Source organism: Gastrolobium bilobum, unplaced genomic scaffold (genome assembly GCF_033153095.1).
Source record: "Gastrolobium bilobum isolate Gb01-03AN ecotype WA unplaced genomic scaffold, APGP_CSIRO_Gbil_v1 utg8841, whole genome shotgun sequence".
NCBI lineage: Eukaryota > Viridiplantae > Streptophyta > Magnoliopsida > Fabales > Fabaceae > Gastrolobium > Gastrolobium bilobum.
This window is the reverse complement of record NW_026896712.1, coordinates 1-11,543: the sequence shown is the minus strand read 5'-3', so window position 1 is coordinate 11,543 and position 11,543 is coordinate 1.

The following is an 11,543-nucleotide window of genomic DNA, read 5'->3' as shown; positions in this document are numbered from 1 at the left end:
CTTGTTATAGTTTATTCCTATCTTTAGTTAAATAAATCTCATGATTAAGGTAATTATTTAATATTAATAAGCCTTCAACTAGATGATTAGGTGAATCTCTTACGAAATTAGAGAGTCCGGTAGCAAAGATTTTTTATATAATTGTCGATGAGAAATTCTCTGTTATTCTTAGATTTAATATTCTCAAAGGTTGAGATTTGATTAAAAGTTTTTTAAATGATATGTTAAATCTAATCCAATGTCATAAAGTTCATGTACTATTTTTTATTGGGTAATACTTCTCTTATGTTGTATAAGAGAAGTACTATCTCATGCTCAAACAAAAAGTAGGAGAGAGAAAAAAGTTAAAGGTGAGAGAGAAAAAATTTTGTGGGACCCATTTGAAAAATATGAGTATAGGAGATAATATTTTGTTTATGTAACATGAGAAAAGTAATTCCCTTTTTTATTATATTAAGTTTATTACTCGTACATTAAAATATCTCATTATCTATTTACAAAATATAAATATATATATATATATATATATATATATATATATATATCATTATCAACGGAGTTTCTTCACTTTATTTTGACCCCCTCATAAGAAGAAAAAAAAGAAGTTGAATGAATGACGTTTCTGAGGCATGAATGACAGGTTTGCCTCTATCTTCTTCATTGTTCTAACCAAAATTTATAGGGAAATAATACTTTTATGCTACATAAGAGTAGATCATTTTCCTACAGTAATTCGTTTTTCGTGCCAACTAATTTTTCTTTTCTTTTTTAATATAAAATATGAGACCCACATTTAATTTCTCTCTACTTTTTTTTATCTCCTACAATCCTACAACATAACAAAACTTAAACCCAAATTTATATAACACCCTTCGTCAAGTTATAGCAATATTTCTATTGCTAAATAGTAAGGTTTACACTTTCTTTTATATAATTATAATAGGGGGAAAAGAACTATTCTTTGAAAGGACACAAGCTTTTCTTTTTTTAGATGATTTACATAAAGTCTGACCGGTCAGATTTTATGTAAATTTGAAAAGTTACTTTTTTTTTCTTCATTTTCAGTGAAAATTTTTAAGGTACTATGGTGGTACCATTTACTCAGTAGGGAAGACCAATCACAAAAAGAGAGAAGATGAAAGTGGGATAAAAAAAAGAAAAATATAAATATAAATACAATTGGCAAATTTTGAAAGGAAGTGGTATGTGCGACGGTGGCACCAAAAGTTTGCTCCTTCTCAGTCACATCGCTGACGTGTAAAGTAAAAAAAAAAAAATTAAGATTTACACAAAGTATAACCGGTCAGACTTTGTGTAAGTCACTAAAAGGACACAATTTACATCCCTTATAATATTTGGTTAATATATGGGAATGCCAATTTATACTAGCTACTGCCAATATTTCTACAATCTTAAACCCTGCACATGGGGATGTAAATTTATATTCAGAGAGCCAAAGTGTCCCAAATAATTGTCTTGATAATTTTTATTTTTATTTTATTACTTTTCAGGTTTAAGATGTCATCTGTTGAACTTGCACCAGTCTCACAAGATGTTAAAAGTTTAAGGACAAGAAAATGTTATATTTAGCTAAAGCACCTACCTTTTTGTTAAAATCTAAGGTGGCTGATAGCCTGCATTCAATTTTTTTTGCCAAGGGAAGCAATTATGAAGCAACTATCAAGCTCTTTGTCGCAAGTGCACGTTTAAAGCAATATAAGGAATATTACTGTCCCAAATTGTCGTTCTACGGGATAAGTCTAGAAATCAGAGTTTTTAAAAGTGGTTGCTTAATAAAAATGAAAAATGAAAAAATATAAACAAGTCTATGATGAATATGTGTCAAAACCTTGAAGCAAAATTTGGGAGAGTGCATTCAATTGTAAAGAACAGAACTAATATTATTTTTGAATTTTAAATGTTCGAGAAACACCTTAGAAAAATTAAAGGGAGCCTACTATATATACAAATAGGCACATAGCAAACTAACTACATCTATCAAATGGTGGTAGGTTAGTAGAAAGAGAGTTGAGTAATTGGAAAGAAATGGGCCTTGGTTCGATCCTCACATGTCACTTTTAGGTTTAAATATCTTCATCTCTGACCCGCTCCGAACTCCAGATTAGTCCCATAATTTGCTCAAAGAGTCAAATCTTCTGAGAATATTAAACATAGTCAACTCACCTCAAAGAGGTAATTAGGATTGAGTTAACTCTAAAAAAACTACAAAAAGTGTCTCTTCCTTATAATAGACTCTTTACCAAACTAACAACTTTTACAAATAACACTGGAAGAAGATGTATCAAGCCATGTTGATCTTTTCGTGAATCAAATAACAATATATCTTTATATGTTTCGTTCTTTCTTAGAAGATTGGATTATGCGCCAATTAAATCGCTGTATCACAGTAAAATGAAATTGGCTTAGTTATCTCAACAGTCAAGTCTTGTAGGATGTAATAGACCCACTGTAATTCAAAAGTTAACGCAGCCAATGCTTTATATAAGGGATTAATTTAGTCGCGACGACTTGTTAATCTCATGGTTTTTTGTCTCATTTTAGCTATGACAGCTTGATGATCCAAGCTTATTATAAAATTATTATTATATATTAATTTATTTATTTTCATAATTAAGGATTAATTTAGCTAGGACGGCGTATTAATCCTGTAGTATTTTTAGGGTTATTTTAGTTGTGACAGCTTGATAATCCTAAACCTTCAAATTCAAAATTTTCAAACGAAATCCATTAAAATTATTTTCAAAAAGTAAAATCAATCAACACACAAATATTTTTTACAGAACGACATATCTTTGAGTTCCCTATTGCTCCGAAGGATACGTCGAAGCGGGACCCTTCTCGTAAATCCCAAAAATAAATTTTCAAAAATAAGTTTTCTTTTCCAATAATAAATATTATTTAGTTCTTTCGGGTGAAATGAATATTTAAGATTTTATTAATAATTTGCATAATTAATATAAGGTAACCATTTTTTTAAAACGAACAGTGTAGGGTGCTAACACCTTCCTCACTCATAATCGACTCTCAAATCCATTTATGTTTTCAAAGACCAACTTTTAAACAAAAGAGTTTTTCCAATATTTTTCCAAATAAACCTTGGTGGCAACTCTATTATTTTTAACTTCCAATCTTTTTGTCATCACGTTGCGATCCGGTTGCGATAATGGTGAGCCAAAACCAAAGCTCTCTTCCTCATCATCTCACGAACCCATCCAATCCCTTATATTTGCATCCAAGTTGTAACACCATGTTGTACACCAGTTTGTTATCATTATCTATGGCATTAAGCGTAGTTACAATCGCAACAATTGAATTAAAATACGGATAAACTTTTTCTTTTCTGTTAATAATTGCTTTTCTAATTAAAACTCTTTCTGTAATTAAAATAATTCAAAAGTTATAATCATAACTTAAACAATATGCAGAATACTTAAACTTTACTGAAAGATGAATACATTACTTCTACATAAATGCCAAGCGGTCCCCATAAACCAACAAGGCTTAAATATCATTTTATTCATGTTCAACACTGCACAACCTTCTTGTTGTATAAAACTGGAAATAATCCACACCACCATTTATTCTAATCTTCTAGTATATTAAATTAGACATCTTGATATTTCCAATGGCATATTATAAGCCTCGATTGGATTTATATAACTCAAGATACATTCATTGTAAGCCAACTGCGTCAACCGAATTTTCGAAAACAGGGAAACAACTTCAAATCTAAACTATGAACGTTTCACCTCCCAAAAGATTTTTTAATTTTTAATAAAATAAACTAGACTTCTGGGGCTTTAATTTGATATATAATATGCCCCATTTGGTTAAGGAATGAAAGAGTTATGAAACTTGTAAGGTAATTACTTTAAACCGAACTTTCGAAAATAATGTCTCAACTTCCACATGGAACTGGGATAAATTTCCTTAACCAATGGTTCTAAGATTTCATATGGTTATATCCCCATGTGTTAGCTTCACATAGGTCTAAACCTCGCTCAATTTGAAGCTTTATAGCTCAAGTTATGGTCATTTTACCAGTCTATGTTTGTTGTCTCGCCCATATATGAAGATATTTATCGGGAACATATCCGGATATCGATATCCGGATATTTCATGTCAGTGGCCAAAAATACATTGGACAGCTTCCTTTTAGGGTCTAGAGGCCGCCTTTTTATCATATAGACTTTCCAACTAGAACCTAATTGACATTTTCATATAGTACATGCATATACTTAGCTATCCAAAGCTTAAAACCTATTATCCATCCATAGACCATTTTAATACATAATCTAAACATAATTGGTCATCATATACATATATATTCATACTTGAAATACTCTTGGATCACCTAGCCATCTATTTGCATAGGATCCCCTTTTTATAGCTTGTGTCTCAAAGACTCTCATTTACAAGCTCTTTGCATACATGAAGAAATCTTGCATAACTTCTTGGGTTACATATTTTCATCTTTATCCCTTAACATCTTAACATAATACTCAAATCTTGTCAATTCACCTAGCATTGTAATTGCATAGGCTCTCAACCACATACTTGCATCTCAAGCAAGACTTAACCTTCACATTCATACATCTTTTCATACTATTACATTCATCCTTGTGAACATCTCATTACAAATTAACATAAATGTCCATGACATAACATCATAGTCTCTTATACATAAACATCAATAAACTTTAACTTTACATAATCCATGCTCATTGCTTCCTAGACAATTATACAACATAGAAACATATATATGCAAAATATGTGTGGCCATCATCTAGGCTGTCAAAATACATCATGAATTGTACAAACTATATGAACATCTTCTAAGTCTTCTTATACATCATCATATAATCTCAAAATTAGACTACATATGCATATGCAAAAAAAGGTAATCAAATCTACATGTTATGCCATCAAATTTATACTAGCTCCTTGCTCCCTCTCCATCTTGGAGGTACCTGAAATGTGATTCCCCAAACACGGGGTGAGATAAAATATCAGCAGAGTAAGGATATTTGGAGGATCATTTCACCCTATAGTTCACTTTTAGTGCATAAAAAATATTTAAAAAAGCATGCATACATAATAATATTCAGTGAGGGAACTTCCAAGATATATCCACTTTGCTTTGTGGCTCTTAGGTGTCTGTACCCCAAGGATGTCTCCAAGGCTTACCAAAGGAAGTCACATTATATTTTATTCTATATCTACTGATAGCATACATTCTATATTATTTTGTTGAACTTCTAAGAGATGTCCACTCTGTTTTGTACCTCTTAGGTGTCTTTACCCCAAGGAGTCTCGAAGGCTATCCAAGGGAAGTCCCATTCTATTCTTTCTTTGGTATGGCCAACCATTTTATTTCTGAAGATGCATAATATCTTACCAAGGGTTATCCCACAGAGTAAATACCTAAGAATGGTATACTCCCAAAGGTTATCCCAAAGGATAAATACCCAAGGAAGTTCTCTAACTACTTTCTATTTTTTTCTACTTTATATTCTTTCTCATCATACATCATACAAGTTTAACACTCAATGCAAAATATAAATCATTCCTCCCTAAGGGAGCATGGTTGAACACAAGGGTCGGATGCCCAAGTTTCGAAAGTTTACTTCTGTTATAGACTTCCACTTTCTTCCTCTTATGCTTTAAATGCCTTAATCACAATCAAACCACCAATAACCTATGGAAAAATGTGGCAATGTGATTAATCAAACATACAACACACAAATCACTATGTTATTAACTCGAACATATCCTTAATCTTTATTCTCATAACTTACCTTTTTGATGAAAACTCAAAAAATATAGTCTTGAATAATTGTTAGCCTCAATGGATGCTCCTCAACCATCAAGTCACAAGGCTCAACACTATAATACAAACAACACACCAACACATGATTAAAATCCTTCTAAACCATGATTACTCAACACTTTGTTCATGGTCATTTTTCCAAAGTGAGTTAAGTGGTGATTTCTTTAATTTTCCATTAACAAGAAGCAATTTCTAGCATCTTTAACAAATGAAACCACATACATATCAAACTCTAGCTCATCCCACCATTAAATTTTGAAATACTATCCATTAAAACCTAAGATTCTTAAAAATTAAAGGAAACATGAGTTGAATGGTGGAAATTTACCATGAATCACCTTAGAATGCTAGGAGAGATATCTCTTTCTACAATGACCCCAAACAAAAAATGAGATGTGGGTTTTTACTAAGGATGAGATTCTAAGGGGGCGTTTGGTTGAGGAAATTTTTTTGGAATAGTAGGGAAATGTAATAGATAGAGAAATGATTGGAAAGATAGATAAAGTGAGATAGGTAGAAAAATGTAAAAAAAATTGTTTGGTGGGGAAAAACTTTACTGGGAAAATTAGGTAACTTTATGAAATCAACAGTGCATTAAAAGCCAGATAACCGGTTTTCTGAAAAATCTCACCTTCAAATTGGGTTTCTAAACAGTGCGGATATCTATGTTTCTCATAAATCCATACAAATTGGATATATGGGTTTTTGGTGAAAATACGTTGAAACAAACATGGTGTTTCTAAAAGCCATACTTGAGAAACATAGATATCCGCTGAAAAGCTCCCAACCAAACACCACCTAAGTGGTTTTGGCATTGGAATCAAGTGATTTGGTTGAGTGTAGCTCAATCTATGGTTTCAAGTTTTCTTCCTCCATTTTCATGGTGTTCTTCGGGTTGCTCAACGAGAGACGACCGAAGGTGATTTATTTTGTGACTAAATGAAGTGTGTAAACTCATTTAAACATGTATTGACTTTGGTCAATGAGACGCTCAATGAGACCCACTTGGTAACTTACTCTTTTAATCTTTCTTTCTAACTTGTTCTAGCCAAATAATTTAGTATTTCTAAACATGTGTTTTATCTCATAAATTTAATAAATTAGTCTCTCACTAATTTATTTCAAAGTTTTCGGTCATTTTATATAATTATATTTTTATCGCAAAACTTACTATAATTACACTTTTACTGTAAAGTGAATTATTCTCATTTTTTCTTTCTTTTCTAATTTCTTTCTGATAATTATGGAAAATTCCTATTTTCTCATTATACAAGGGTGAGTTATTATACAAGCGAGAATCCTTCTATCGTGCTTGTGACTCTGCTTCTCAATAGCAAGATTTTCACTCCTGGTTGTGGGCCATGAAAATGGTGTGCGATATAAAAATAAATTGTGCTTCATCGATGAAACTCTTACAATTCCAGAAAACAATTATCCTACTTTTGCTGCATGGGATTGATGCAACACGATGGTATTATTCTAGATTCACCATTTGATCAAAACGTCCATTGTAACACCCCGAATACTCACTCGAGGTGTTAACATTGCTTAACAACATACTTAGCGCTGAAGGCTTACCCTAAGCGTGGTCTACTTTTGAATTCTAGGGGGATTAATTTCGTTCTTTAATTCTACTAAGTTAACAATCGTACTTATCCATCTTCTCATGTATTCTCAGCGTCTACAGATTCGTCACAATGCCTAGGGTGCATTATGTCACGATTTGTATCCATATGAATTTCTAAGTCTTCTAATAATTTAGCTTTTATCCATCCTTACTTTCTGATGTGCCTCTAGCATTTGATGTTTTCCAAGCCAAAAATAATAAGAAATCAGTCATAAAAGAGCATTTCTTGTATATTAATTACTTTTATTAGTTAGTTTTCCTATTTCAGTTTATTTTTCATCTTTTATATCATTTTTGCAGGTTAAAGCAAGAAGAAATAGGAAAATTGAGAAAAATTGAAAAAGGAAAGTGGCGCTACTCGCGCCACTTTGGCGCTGTTGCAGCGCTGGAAGTAGTACAAAGACCAGAAAGTTGGCGTGGGAGCCGCGCCAGATGGCGCTACCCGCGCGAGAAACCAACAAAGGCTAATATGTTGGCGCTAGACCCGCGCCAGAATGGCACTACCCGCGCGGATTTCAGTGTGGAGGCAATTTCAAACTTAAAAGGACGCTGCGAGGGTTCTTTAGGTTAACTTTTGACGACGGAGCAGAACAAGGATTCGTGAAGGAAGAGAAGAGCAGAGGATCATTCTTCGTTCCTTCTAGTAATTTTATTTTGAATTCTATTTTATAATTTTATGTCTGCCATGTCTATGGCTGGCTAATTTCTTTTATATAGTTAGGGTCACAAACCCTATATGAACCCTTTTTACGCTGGATTGATTATTTTCGCTCGTTTATTTTAATATATTTTATTTTTACCCTGTGCGTATTGATATTATTTCTGTTAGACTTGATCAACCTAATAGGAGATAATAATTAGGGAATTAGGGCTCGCAATAGGAATATTGGGGTTTTTGATTCTGAAAGGGGGTAAGGTAACAATTTATGCATGCTCTAGGGATAGACTTGTGTGAGTTGCAGTCGTTTGATTTATCGTGATTAATGCTTAATTTCATGCAGGGTTGCTAAGGGATTAGGATTCCAATTGAATTAAAGGGTTAGATTGCCAATGGATTGGGATTTAACTAATTATTTGAGATGATAATTTGTCTGAGTTATTAAATTGGATGAACGTTGTCAATCAATCCAAAGTTTAAAGTGGGGATCATATGGTGTGTGTACCTTAGCTGCAATGCTTTTTATTATTCTCTCAAAAATCCAGTTTTATTTTTACCATTGCTTATTAAATTGAAAATTTTATATTTTAAATTTTTGTCTTTATTTTACCATCAATTCACTATTTTCCAAAAAGAATTGAGTTTTCCAACTTAAGGGGACTGATTATTGTGGTACTTGGTTTACAATCCCTGTGGAGACGATACTCTACTCATTCATTATATTAATTGTGCGATCGGTACACTTGCCGGTGAGCATCAAGTTTTTGGCGTCGTTGCCGGAGATTGTTAATTCCAATATTATGAATAACCGTTGATCTTTGAGATTGGGTTTTTATTTTTATTTTTATTTTTGTTCTATCTTGTTCTGTGTTTTGCAGGTGCTACTAACCATTTTTTCTGAGTTTATGCGAAGTAGACTTGCTCCTACAGACTTTGTGATTGATCCTGAAATTGCAAGGACTGAGAGGAGACTGAGGAAAGTTGCCAAGCAGATAATTTGGGAAGAATTCAAGAACGTACCTGTACAACCAATACAAGAGATGGAAGAAAACAACAATGCTGGTGGCAGAGGCCACAATGCAAATAACCCACCTCCAAGATTGTTGGACATCATTCTGACTCCGGTGTTCAATAGGCCAAATTCAAGTATACTCAGGCCGACGGTGGAGGCAAATAATTTTGAGCTGAAGCCATCTTTAATTACTTTGGTGGAAAGGGCTCAGTTTTCTGGTTCTGAGGATGAAGACCCTCATGAGTTCATAGATCGATTTCTGATGATCTGTGATACTACTAAGCACAATGGAGTGTCTGCCGATGCTATCAGGCTTCGATTATTCCCTTTTGCTGTTAAGGGAATGGCTCTCAGATGGATAGAAACGCAGCCAGCTAATAGTATCATGGCATGGGAAGACTTGTCAACAAAGTTTTTTGCCGAGTTCTTTTCTATGGAGAAGTACAACCAGCTGGTGAATGAGATCACCAACTTCCGCCAGCTTGAAGGAGAATCGTTGTGTGCAACCTGAAATAGATTCCAGGAACTTATCTGAAAGTGTCCGCACTATGAGGGAGACGATGACAGAAAGGTGGCGATCTTCTTAAATGGCATCTCTCCTGAAACAAGGTTGGTGATTAATAGTGCAGCTGGAGGTTCTATTCGGCAGAGTACATCTGAGCAAGCTCTGGACTTGATAAAGAAACTGGCAAGAAATGAGAATGAGAGCTTCCCAGTTCAAGCAAGAAAATGAGTGATAAAGTTGGAGAACAATGATGCTATGCTTGCTGAACAAAAGCTGTTGTCCAAGAAGCTTGATAGTCTGAATGAAAAGTTTGAGAAACTGCAAGTGTCCAAGGTTCAATCAACTTCTGTGGTGTGTGAATACTGTAGAGAGGCTCACGAGTCTAATGAGTGCCCTACTCTAATGGGTGATAATCCACAACAGTTGCAAGTAAATGGGGTTTGGTATGAACAGAAGCCCCAACAAAATTTTTCAAGAAATCAGAATTTTCCTTCTGGAAGTAATTTTCAGAGGAGAGGTCAAGGAGGTGGTCTTGACTATAGTTCCAACAACTTTCTGCAACCTCCTCCTATTCCACAAAAGGAACCTTTTGATTTGGAAAAGTTAATTGGACAAATGGCTCAATATTCTAATGCTTTCATGGAGGAGACTAGAGCCAATACCAAAAACACAAATGCTTTCATGGAAGAGACTAGGGCCAATACCAAAAACATGAATGCTTCTATCAGAAATTTGGAGAATCAGATTGGCCAACTGGCTAAGAAAATTGCTGATAGAACTCCAGGTACCTTCCCTAGTAACACAGTTACTAATCCGAGGGAAGATTGTATGGTCATCACAACCAGAAGTGGTAAAGTACTGCCATCTCCAGAGGTTGAAGAGAAGTTGGATCCTGCACGAAAACCTGAAAAAGAAATTAAGAAACCTGCTGAAGTGGTGAAGCCAGCTGAAAAAGAAAAAGAAAAAGACAAATTTGAGTTGAGTCCTGAATATATGAGAGCCATGGCACCTTATCCGGAAATATTCAAGAAAGATGCCCAGAAACAACATTATGAAAGGTTCCTGGATATATTCAGAAAGCTTCACATTAATATTCCATTTGCTGAAGCCTTGGCTAATATGCCCAATTATGCCAAGTTTATGAAGGACCTTTTGTCAAGAAAACACAAGTTGCAGGAATGCCAAACGGTGACACTCACTGAGGAGTGTAGTGCTATTATTACAAAGAAGTTCCCGCCTAAGCGTCATGATCCAGGGAGCTTCAACATTCCAATTGCTATTGGTAATACTGATGTCGGCAAAGCCTTGTGTGATCTTGGGGCAAGTATAAATCTGATGCCCTTGTCCGTGTATAAATCGTTGGGGATATCCGAGCTTAAACCTACTATGGTTTCCTTGCAACTCGCTGACAAATCTTTAAGGAAACCTAGTGGTATAATTGAAGATGTTCTTGTGAAAGTGGACAAGTTCATCTTTCCGGCAGATTTTGTAGTGTTGGACATGGAAGGGGGAACTGAGATGCCTCTTTTGCTGGGTAGACCTTTCTTGACCACTGCTCGGGCCATGATTGATGTTGAAAATGGAAATCTTGAGTTAAGGATGAATGATGAGACAATTACCATCAACGTCTTTGACTCTATGAAACAATCTTCTGACAAAAGCGATTGTTTTAAACTTGATGTTTTAGAGCAAGTGGGGAAAGAAGATGGTGCCCCAAAAATAGAGTTGAAGGAGCTTCCTGAAACTCTTCAATATACCTTCTTGGGTAATAAGGAGGCGGTGATTGAAGTACTGAAGGAACATGGGACTGCCATAGGGTGGTCTATTTCTGATTTGAAAGATAAAGATCCCTCTTCCCGTACCCACAAAATTCTTAATAAGGATGATGAC